The sequence below is a fragment of the Salvelinus sp. IW2-2015 genome, linkage group LG12, assembly GCF_002910315.2.
Source record: "Salvelinus sp. IW2-2015 linkage group LG12, ASM291031v2, whole genome shotgun sequence".
Taxonomy (NCBI): Eukaryota; Metazoa; Chordata; class Actinopteri; order Salmoniformes; family Salmonidae; genus Salvelinus; species Salvelinus sp. IW2-2015.
In genome coordinates this window covers 6,912,121-6,924,550 of record NC_036852.1, presented here as the reverse complement: position 1 = coordinate 6,924,550, position 12,430 = coordinate 6,912,121, and the positions used below count along the sequence as shown (strand labels likewise).

Here is a 12,430-nt window from a genome sequence, read left to right as displayed (position 1 = left end):
TTTATTATAATGAAATGTGGAGTTTCACTTAAATTAAACTGAAACAAATTAAATAAATTAAAAAATGAAAGATTATGAGRAGGGAAGGGAACTTTGCCATTTTGCGCATGTGCCTACATGATTGAGAGGACGCGTCACTTAAGAATGATGATGAACCATAATTAAGATAAACACAGCCATGGCAATGGAATAAATATTTGTGCTCTGTAAGTTCTTGACATTGAAGGACTTCAAACAGAAGTTCAGGGTGTTGACTATTAACTATGTAACAGTCTGTTACCACTTTTTTTCACACCAGGAATAATGGCCCCAATTAATGAAGCATTCATAAACCCTTTATAACCTTTTATGAGGCCCTGGGCAAATTTGCTCTGATAAGGCATATAATGCCTCCGAATATACATAGGTAATTGTCTATGCTGTTATGGATGCTTTATATATGATGACTTTGYTGATAAATTATTGGTGAAGCATCTATGTATAGTGCATAAAGCCTTTATGAATCCTCTATAAAGACATTTAATATCAGAATAATATAAGTTACACGTTTGAAAACAGTCAATGATGAGGGTGATTGCGTCCAATCGTCGTGCGCAAATTCACTTGTCAAAATTCACCAATCTCGTCCAATTTATTCGTATCCACYTATTTTTTTCCTATCCAATCGGGACAGGCATCGTCTGACTAGTGTCCAATAAGGAAGCAACAGCATCGCTCCAACATTTCCTTATCCAATGAAGTCAGTGCTTCTCTTCATTTTTCATTCTGGCTGCGTAGATTTTTTTTTTTTGGCCTGCCAAGTTTCGCTGCGGTTCATCACTATTGTTGTGCTCGGTGGTATTCAGCGTAAGCGCGTCTGAACACACATCACCCGTCAAGTGTCTAGTGAGCGGGTTTTGACAGAGGACGAGGAACTGTAGATTGATCAAGCTGTGAGACGAACCATTCCTTTTTGGTTGCCCCAGATACTGTAAGTACCGGCATCTTATATTATGTATTGTATACGAGATCAGTCATGTTTTATTCTATTATCCTACGTAGGCTATAGTTTACCGTCTACATATCTATTCAAATAGCCATTCTGGTTCATTGCAGTAGCCTAGGCTACACGCTTTGTTTATATTAATGCCCTTTAATAAATTGCATAACCCCCCCCCCCCAAAACCTTCCGAGTGTATTTTGGATTTCACATCGCATGCAGTGTTAAGGTAGCTATTCACATCACGACAGAGATAGCATCCCCTAGCATCACCATGGGGATCATTACGCCTATATTCCAAATAAAACAACTGTTAGGCCTATTAGAAACTTTCAGTCAAATCTCTGTGATCATGGGATGGATAAAAATGTTATTTGAAAGGAACCTTGCTACAGCTCTTCATCACACAACAGTTCTCTGATACCAGAAGAGGTCCCAATTATTAGGCTAAATGGCAATTGCATCTGTAGTTTGACTTTCCATAAGGGCATTCTATACATGGCACAGCAGGTGTGGACAAGGGCATACAAGTTCACATTTCCCTAAATAGGCTACAGTGCTGTATACATCCATGACTAGGATGCTAAGTTATTGGGGGGGRAAAACTATTTTATTGTCACATACACCAGATAGGTGCAGTAAAATGTGTTGTTTTAGGTCAGCCATAGTAGTATGGCGCCCCTGGAGCAAATTACGATGAAGTGCCTTGCTCAAGGGCACAGCGACAGATTTTTCACCTTGGTAGCATGGGGATTCAAATCAGCAACCTTTCTGTAAACTGGCCCAACGCTCTACTGCTAGGCTACAATCCACTCTGTAGTCTAAAAGTGATTGCTGTCCCTTAGAAAGAAACCTCTCTCACATGTGTTTGTCATAACCACATGTTTTATCACTAAACATAGGTAAAATGTGTTATTACTAATGTAGGCTATAGCATGTATAACTCTGCTGAATGCCTATTCTCTTTGGTCCAGGAGCATTTTATTTTATTCAAACACTTTTTTTCTCTGTTATTTAAACACTTTTTGGTTTCATTCCCTATTAAGTTCAATGTGTAGTACATTGAAATGAATCTATTACACTTTCTCCATTTCCCTATAACCAAAAACATGATTGGCTTAGATTGGTTTAAAGTAGGAAATTAAGACATCACAATACGGCAAATAGTTTCACAAAGCACCATTGGACAAAAATGTATGTCCTCTCAGTCAGTCATCCTATTGGCCTTTTGACTGTTAGTGGTTGGTGCCTAGGGCTCCAAACATCCTCAATTGACTTATTGGGTGTTTCAATGTGTTACCAAGGTCAGTGCTCTATGCAACTGTGTGCGTTTATAAACTTGGTTGAGTCTCTGGTTGTTGTGTAGAATAGTTCAATTGCTTTTATTCTTGCTTTTATTAAATTGCATCTTTTATTCTTTATCGTTTCTTTATCGTTTCAGTAATGAGATTTATCTTTGTTGTTTTACGTCAATAGATCTTTGATGAGGTATTCACTTTGAGCATAAATATGATATTTTGATGAATAATACTGGGATCACAGATCACTGGAAACAATGCCATTAAAGATGTTTGTGATAAAAAAAAAAATGTTAATTGATCAAATTCTTTAATTTATTCATCTTTGTTTATTGTAGATTGAAATTGTATTTCATTTTTTTTGTTGATAGGGAGTAATGCTGAGACCAAGGTCTCTTTTACAGATGAGCCCTGTATACACAGCAATATACACATCAATATACACTATACACATCAATATACACTACACATCAATATTCACATCAATGCACGAAAAGCAAAACACAAATCATAGAAAACTAAAAAAATCTTCAATAAAAAGGTCCACAATTAGCCTTTTGAATTACACTAGAGGCACAAATTCATAAAATTTTTGAGAGCCTTGGAGATTTGAACGTTTGATTAAAAAAATATATATATATATTAGAGACTATAGACTACCTATTTTAGTTCGAAAACGTGTTTTGAAAAGTGCTCAAGCTCTCCATCGATAGGCACAGAGATGGCCAGCGAAAAAGTCCCCTCCACCTACATTCGAGAGGCCTTTTCTGTGATTCTATAAGCCCCTTTAAAGCAGACTAGTGGCTTCAAATGAGTGAGCAGAAGGATGCTATGGCTAGTCTGGCTTTGGACAAGTAGGGATTAGGGGAGGGGAGAGTGTAGTCAGAACTAGAGGCTATGGATTTAAGGGGAACTTGTTGTGAAGCCTCTCCATCAGTTAATGTGTCTCTCTGACCTTTAACCTCCAKAGTGMGCCATTTCTAGTCCTCATCATTATAATGAGACTATCCCTAATATGGGGACCTGCTACTGTGCTGTATAAAACGTTCTCATGGAACAGACATGGAGGAGAAATGATTATTCACGTTGCTGGACATTTGTGCGATTTTTAGGGAGACAACAATACATTTGTCTTGGATGGTGTTATTAGTTGATGMCCCAATAATGCAGAACACATGTACTGTAGCTATTTACAGCTTAAAGACCATGGCTTTTATACAGTAAATTAATGAAGTCCCCATTAGTGCTGGGAATTTCCAGGGACCTCACGATACGATATTATCACAATATTCACAGTATGTGCCGTGTATTGCAATTCTCACGATTCTACGTGTTGTAATTTTATTGCAATTCGATGTTCCAGAACATATTGCTCACCATATGTCTGCTACAGACGGACAAGAGAGACCCACGAGAACATTTGTTTTGATCAATCATGGAAATAAAAGTGCTGAAAACAAATGGGCTCCCTATTTAAAAAGAAGATGGGGAATCAAGCTATACTGGAGATTTGGTGCAGGTACAGCAAACTAGCGTAACACTTATATYGCGATATTGTCACAACGATACGATACATCATCAAAAAGAATATCCCGATATGTAACCGTATCGATCACCCATAACAGTTAGAATAACTGATTATAATGCACCACCGCGTTTGTAATGGTCTGGGCGTAATGTATATTTTCTCTTTATGCCCTGGCATGACGTGCTCTCATGTCAAGTGAATAAAGGCGATATTGTGTGCCTGAGGAAAACATTACGACTGGTCAAATGGCTGTAGCATTACGTGAGGATATTGACATGGAGTGATAACAGTTTTTTCATGCTGTTCTTAGGTCCGTTTTTCTGAAGTCACGGATGTATTTATAGCTGTTGAGAGTGAGGCGACTTGGGGCTTTTTATCATAGGCAAGTCAGCTCATTGTAACCTTTCAACAGTCTTGCTGATTTGAGGGTGAGGCCAGGCATGGCACACACACATTAATGGACACACACACACACGCACACACACACACAGCAGCGAGCAGTAAAACGTGACGAAGAAGAAAAGCCGTGGTGTTTTCCACTCTGTCACACTCATTGTGACATTTAAATGGCAGGAAATGATTTGTGAGAACAGAACAGTGAATCCTTTGTAATTACTGATAAGAGCCGGGGGGTTTTTTTAACGAAGGAAAATTCTCTGTCAAACTTGGATCGATTTTTTTTGGGGGGGGGGGGGATGTAGGCCTAGGGCTACGACTATGAATTTCAATGTGGTCATATTTCTCAGCATCAGGCAACAGTGTTATAGGCTTCTTCCAATTATTTCTCCTAGTCTTTTATAGGGATATAAGGCAACTTTCGCACTTTCAGTGTTGTACGCTGTTAATAATATAATATATAATAGTACTGTAATCAAGGTGACTTGTTTTCTCTCCATTTAATTGTAATTGGGGATTTGTGGGTGTGAGTTGGTGCTGGTGACAACAACAGAACTGTTGTTAAGGAATCAATTTAAGCCTCATAGAGATTAGTGTTGCTTGTTAGCATATTAGCCTGTCTGCCTTGTTTTACAGCCGTAATAATGTACAAATAGAGTTGCTTATCCGCAGGGCTGTACTGTGCGGTTCCACTGCATGGCTCACTACCTCTTTCTATAACGATTCAAATGTGCCTCCATTATACCATCTCTTCAATTAAATTTAAGGGCTTTATTGGCATGGGAACCATATGTCTACATTGCCAAAGCAAGTGAAATAGATAATAAACAATAAAAAAATGTACTGTAAACATTTCACTTACAAAAGTTCCAAAAGAATAAAGACATTTCAAATGTCATACTATGTATATATACAGTGTTGTAATGAGGTACAATTAGTTAAAGTACAAAAGGGAAAATAAATAAACATAAATATGGGTTGTGTTTACAATGGTGTTTGTTCTTCACTGGTTTCCCTTTTCTTGTGGCAACAGGTCACACATCTTGCTGCTGTGATGGCACACTGTGGTATTTCACCCAGTAGATATGGGAGTTTATCAAAATCTGATTTGTTTTCGAATTCTTTGTGGGTCTGTGTAATCTGCGGGAAATATGTGTCTCTAATATGGTCATACATTTGGCAGGAGGTTAGGAAGTGCAGCTCAGTTTCCACCTCATTTTGTGGGCAGTATGCACATAGCCTGTCTTCTCTTGAGAGCCAGGTCTGCTTTTGGCGGCCTTTCTCAATAGCAAGGCTATGCTCACTGAGTCTGCACATAATTTTGGGTCAGTCACAGTGGTCAGGTATTCTGCCACTGTGTACTCTCTGTTTAGGGCCAAATAGCATTCTAGTTTGCTCTGTTTTTTTGTAAATTCTTTCCAATGTGTCAAGTCATTTTATTTTTGTTTTCTCATGATTTGGTTGGGTCTAATTGTGTTGCTGTCCTGGAGCTCTGTGGGGTCTATTTGTGTTTGTGAACTGAGCCCCAGGACCAGCTTTCTCAGGGGACATTTCTCCATCTATCCTCCCCTCTCTCTCTCTCTTTCCTCTTTTTTTTTWATCTATCCTTCCCTCTACCTTTCTCCATCTTTCCTCAGCTCTTTCTCTCTACCTTTCTCCATCTTTCCTCAGCTCTTTCTCTCTACCTTTCTTCATCTTTCCTCAGCTCTTTCTCTCTACCTTTCTCCATCTTCTCAGCTTTTTCTCTCTACCTTTCTCCATCTTTCCTCAGCTCTCTCTCTCTCTCTCTCTCTCTCTCTCTCTCTCTAGCTAACTAACTATATATCCCCTCTCTCGCTCCCTCTCTCTGTCTATCTATCTCCCTTTTCTCTCTCTCTCTACGCTTGTCTCTATCTATCGTTACCTCTCTCTCTCTCGCTCAATCTGTCCTCCTCTCTCTCTCGCTATCTATCCTCCTCTCCTTTTTCTCCGATAAACACCATCACTGCCACTGCAAAGAGAGAATGCCATCACTTCACTTATTCAAAGTGATAGTAGCCACTTTGTTCTATTGCTATCTGTGGAATATCTATGATCGTATATGGCTGTCATGGTAACAGGTTATGAGAGGAAGGTACAGATGTCCATTGGTCTGTGACATTTTAGTAGGGTTTTTCTAAGATGACCAACTGGCTAGTATAACAAAGTATCATCAGTGCTGTGGACGGTGGTCGAGACAGAACTTAAGACAGTGTGATTACGTAACCCTCTAAGGACACGAGCAGTGTAGACCTCCCAACCTCTTGCCCTTCACCAGAGAGTTTCTCTCCACTGCAGCAAAGAAAAGAGCGGTGCTTTTGTCCCTTCCCAGCCCTTGGACTCTCAGCCTTGTCATCAATATAACACAGCCTCTCTCTTTTATCCCACCCTGAGCTTCTGTCCAGTGTCCTCTCTCACCTTTCTAGTTTAACTCAAGTCCTTCTTCATATTCATGTAGGCCTAGCTATGGGTACTAGCTACGGTACTAGCTACGGGTACTAGCTACGGGTACTAGCTATTGGTACTAGCTACTGGTACTAGCTACGGGTACTAGCTACGGGTACTAGCTACGGGTACTAGCTACGGGTACTAGCTACGGGTAACTAGCTACGGGTGCTCGATGGGCAAAACGTTTCAAATCAAATGTTATTGGTCACATACACATATTTAGCAGATGTTATTGCTGGTGTAGTGAAATGCTTGTTTTTTTCCATACCATCTAGATTACTGAAAGGCAAAATGATTCTGTTATATATTCTAAACAAACTGCTTCGCTATTCCGGTCCCCTTGACTTCATTAACTTGCTAAAAGGGAGAGAGCGAGAGAGGGCTCTCCTCTATTTGAGGCTATCACATAGGCTAATATTAGTTCTCTGTAGTAACACACAGAGGAACGACGTAGGCGCAGAGCTACCGAATGACTGACAGACTGACAGACTGACTGACTGACTGACTGACTGACTGACTGACGGCTGAGTTGATCCTGTAATTCTCTGCCAGGCTACACAGCCCGTGGGTCTTTTAAAAAGACGTTGAATTTCAAGTAACCTTGGAAATATTACCCTGGAAATGATTGGAAAACACCTCGATCCACAGGGGCTATTGTTCGTTGTGTGAGTGAATAATAGAAGTGACTGTGTAGTACGTTTTGCCCACTGTTCTCCTCTTGGTTGAGGACTGGAGAACTGCTGACAGTCACAAGTTCATTTGGGTTTGAGAGGCCTCTCTCCCCGAAGGCTGGTTGTGGTCCCACTCTTCCCTCCCTGTCGATCTCTCCATTCCGCCTTCATCTCTCTCCAACACTCTAATCAACTGGGGTACAAAGGACACTGGTTCATTACTAGATTCCTAAATGTTGTCCCTGCCTGCTGGAGATGCATGGCCAGAGCCAAGAAACCACAGGATGCCTTTTATGCTGTTTCAATAGACAGGATCTCGCTGTATCTCTCATTTGACCACCGCTCTTATTACCAAACCAGCACCAGCTACAGACAACAAATATCATGCCATCAGTACGTCATTACAGTCGTTCAGTGGGTAAACATAGGCTAGACATTATTCCTTTCGCATCTTTGTCATTTTTGGCTAGGGGGAACTAATATGTTCAGTTTCGATATCATGCATGCATAATCTGATCTCCTTCACATAATGAGACAAGCAAAGGAGTGTCCAAATGAGTGTCCCGCGTCACCTCTTCCCTCCTCCCCCCCTGTAACACGGAGCCAGTGCTCTTCACTTCCCGTCTGTCCCCTGTGTTATTATTCTAACACAGGGGTCGTGCCCGCGTCGGTAATATGGTGCTGTGGTCCTTTAATGATTCATAACCGGTCTCTTTAATAGAGATAGTGAACAGGCCGGAAGACTGTGTGCTCGTGCGTGCGAACGAGCGAGCGAGAGAACAGGCCAGGAGACACGGTGCTCATTAAACAGGTCCGACACACACCTCTCAGATCAACACTGTGTGATTCCCTAGCATCTCAGCAGGTGTTCCTCACACTGTTTGTGTATCTGTGTGCATGCCATTGTGTTTGTTTCTGATGGGAGTGTGAATAAGAATAAACAATGCAAGACATGCATGTGAAAAGTCCTGCTATCTGTATACTGTATATCACGTGTGGTGTAAAGCTGTTAGCAAATGATCCGCAGTATGGTCTCCCTACAATTCAGTCTCAGCAGTCTGGTCTGGCCTCTCTCTCTCTCTTTTTCTCTTTCTCGCTCTCTCTCCCTCTCTCCTGTCTCCATCCCTGTCTTTTTCTCCCTCCCTATCTCTCTCCCTACCTCTCTCTATCTGTCTTCCTTTCTCTCTCTTTCTCTCTCTCTCTCTCTCCCTCCCTCCCTCTCTCTCTCTCTCTGTCTCTCTTTACCTCTCCGCAGCGCTGACTGAGAAGATGAAGTATTATAGGCTAGGCCAGCCAGATCCTCTGTGACAGGGGGAGAGCGATGGCCCCCTGTTCTGTACAGCTCGCGCCCCTGCACTTGTAGCCATTCAGCCTCAATGAATTATATATGATGTTGGGGTGGTATTAATAAGGCCTTTGAGTCTGTGGCAGGCAGCTNCTCGCGCCCCTGCACTTGTAGCCATTCAGCCTCAATGAATTATATATGATGTTGGGGTGGTATTAATAAGGCCTTTGAGTCTGTGGCAGGCAGCTTGTCTGGCCCTCCTGTTTCAAACAGACAGTGTATGGTATCAGAGGACATGTTGGTTGATGTATCCCAATTACAGGGAGATGAATGGCTGATAAGACACCACCATCTACACTCTTAGATAAAAGGGTTCCAAAAGGGTTCTTCGGCTGTCCCGATAGGGTAACCCTTTTTGGTTCCAGGGAGAACCCGTTTGGGTTCCACCTAGAAGCCTCTGTTCAAAGGGTCCTACATGGAACCCAAAAAGGGTTCTACCTGGAACCAAAAGGGTTATTCAAATGGTTCTCCTTTGGGGACAGCCGAAGAACCCTTTTTAGGTTCCAGATAGCACCTTTTGTTCTAAGAGTGAACCTCTGAGACTGGTTCCGCTCGAGGTTTCTTCCTTCCTTGCCGCTGTGCTAGCGCAGGGCTACATCCATCATGCTCAGTTAGAGAGCGGTGGAGGGATGTAGGTCACCGTGACCGGGACTGTACCGTGGGACTGGTGCAGTGTCGTCACCGCTGCAGGTCAGGTTGAGTGCTCAGCTGGCGGTTCCGTTTCCTGGGAGGGAATCAGCCAGGAAACCGCCTACCTCCACCATCGAGCCACGGAAGGTGATTGACTGACACAGTAGCACTACCAGAACAGTTAGGCAACACCCTCTCATTGGCTCCAATGCAATACATGTAATAAATAACAATCACCGTTTGGACAGCGAAGCTGCCTTCATCAGGGCTTCATCACGGTCCCATCACCAGCCAGTCTGATTGGGCTTGCTGCACAACAAGGTAGAACATTGGTATTTTGTTTGTCACTAGTCTGACCCGTCTGCGCTGTACTGGTGCTGGGCATCACGTGGGCAAAGAGAGTAGTAGACCCACTGGACTTGGCGATTGTGTGTCTGTCTTTCTGGTTGCTGTATGTCCATCAAATCCTAATCTGGACCTGGAAGTCAGTTCCACTGCTTTTTTTCATTCTTCCCCTCTAATCAGGGACTCATTTAGACCTGGGACACCAGGTGGGTGCAATTGATGATCAGGTAGAACAGAAAGCCAGCCGTACTTCGGTCCTCCAGGGTACGATGTGAATACACCTGCAGTAGGTCTTCTATGTGGTGATGAGCAATGTTCCCTCTAAAGTGCGCGCGTGCACGCAGTTTAGAGAAATATCAGCAGAAATATCAGCAGCGGGAGATTGAACTTTTACCCTGTGACATGCTGACCACACGACGCGAGCGTCGCAAAAGGAATGTACACGTACATGTTATGCGCTTGTTTTGAGATCGGAGCGAGAGCTGCATGTTGCCACGTGCACATTAAGTTGATCCTATGCTAGTTAGTGAGTGATTAGCCCAGTTATGGATCATTTGTAGTCAGCAATAGAGGAGTGATTGCTTTCCTACAAGAGCACAAAATGTGTACAGTGCTAGACATTATTGAAAACAGCTCATATTTGTCTTAAAGGGGGTAGTGTTGTATTTTGAGGCAGGCTAGAAGGAGCTAAGAGGGTAGCATCATTTGTCTGATTCTCTGTAATAACGGTCATGTGGTTTGTTGCATCAAACGACACAACAACATTTTCAGTCACCTCCTTGTCTGAAGGCTGTCTCTTATACACATCTAGATGTGTATAAGAGACAGCTCTTTACCTCTCCGCAGCGCTGACTGAGAAGATGAAGTATTATAGGCTAGGCCAGCCAGATCCTCTGTGACAGGGGGAGAGCGATGGCCCCCTGTTCTGTACAGCTCGCGCCCCTGCACTTGTAGCCATTCAGCCTCAATGAATTATATATGATGTTGGGGTGGTATTAATAAGGCCTTTGAGTCTGTGGCAGGCAGCTCCTTGTCACCTCCTTGTCTGAAGGACAAGTGGATAAACAGGTTCATGTCAAAGCCCTGCATGTTTTTTCCCCCAAAGCCACATGGAATGTAGGCCCACATTGAACACCACACGTTGGCTGCTACTGTAGTCTGAATGATAGAACAGCTATTTCCAAGTTATGGGAAGCATTTTCTCCATTGTTTTTGATGGTAGGCCACTCTGGTAGGCCTACATTATGATCAGGTAGCCACAGTAGCCTACTTGGCAACTGTCAAAACCTAACTTAAAGCGGTTACAGCCTCAGTGTTCACAGTAAACACACACTGGAATTTGCACAGAATTTTCACAACGTTCAAGTTTGCGCTCAGCAGACCTGAAATATGCTCAGTGCCGGGGAAAATTAGAGGGAACATTGGTCATGAGAGTGTCCATCCTGTCCGAAGTGGTTATTTTAGTCCCACTCTACAGACCTGCACTCTCCCTAGTCCCTCTGTCGAGGGGGACGTGAAGTGGCCAGCAGAGTTATCAGAGTATTAGCCTGGCACTATTATCTCATTACCATGCCCCACTTTACCAATCTGTATTAAAACCCTCTTTGACAAACTGAGCTGAGTGAGCCTGGCCACCATGCTTCAGGGCATTACAGACGACCGAGGTTATACCCACGATTCCCATTGTTCTTTGAGTTCTCGTACAGATGTAGGATCTTAATTTGATCCCTCTTTTGTTGCTGAGTATTTTCCTGCAGCAGGAAATGCAAACTTGCCCTAACAAAAAATGGATCAACCCCTACAATAAATGTCAATTCATTATAATTCACATAATAATTCACACTTCCTGTTGCTGCAGGATTATTTTCCTGCTGTAGCAAACTGGCTCAAATTAAGATCCTACACTTGTATAGGTCATTGGCTCTAGTTTAGCTGGCTACTAATGCCGTTTACTTAACATTGCTGTGTTGCTCTTTTACAGGGATGAACTGAACTGGCAGAACAGTGCGTAAACTGATTGATGACCCTTGACCCTGATCTACTTCCTGCTTCTCTTCTCCAAGATCCTGTGAGTAACTAAGATATCATCTGTGGCTTTATGAAGGCTTTTCAGGCCATAAAAATAGAATTCATAACAGTTATTTTCTCTGGTTCAGACTGTAGCAGTAAGATGGAATGGTGTTTGCTTGGAGATGCTTAGTTCTAGTTACATAATGTCTGTGGCAAGTGCGTACATTTCAGAAGGGAGTTCTGTAATTCCATTGTAACTCAACACTCATTGAATAATTGTTGAGGATCTGTTGAAGAGATCGTTTTCCTGTGATGAACTGAAGAAATCCCTGCTTTTTTGGTTGATGAGACTGTGCCGTCACACATGGGTTACTTTGATGATGGATTATTTAGACAAATCCGTCGTTGTCTTTGCCCCCTTAAACATGGAAGAGTCTAAATACCCTGTTTCTCAGTGTTTATACCTCTTAGTAAACCTTCATGTGGCTCTGTACCCTCCTATAGGTGAGCCGTTTACCTGGTATCACTGTGGTTCAGTACCAGGATGAAGGCACCACGAGGGGCCCCCCACGTGACCAGGGTTCCTCTACTTAGACACAGGGGCCTTGAGGGCTACCAGTGGCCAGACCAGCCTCGTATCCCGGTCCCCTTAGTCAGACCAGTGGCCAGAGCAGCCTCGTATCCCTGTCCCCTTAGTCAGACCAGCCTCATATCCCGGTCCCCTTAGTCAGACCAGTAGGACTCAGATGAGAGGGGGAATAG

General features: G+C 42.8%; 1 protein-coding gene across 4 annotated transcripts in view; it reads left to right on the top strand.

Moving 5' to 3' along the window:
* The first annotated feature begins 788 nt into the window (after positions 1–788).
* The window catches only part of LOC111970956 (double-stranded RNA-specific editase 1-like), a 62,871-nt gene continuing 51,229 nt past the window's right edge, over positions 789–12,430 (top strand). For all 4 annotated transcript variants that reach the window (XM_023997740.2, XM_023997739.2, XM_023997741.2 and 1 more), the window contains exons 1-2: positions 789–970; positions 11,640–11,726. The gene's annotated coding sequence lies outside the window, so the exon portion shown is untranslated. The remainder of the gene's footprint in view (positions 971–11,639; positions 11,727–12,430) is intronic.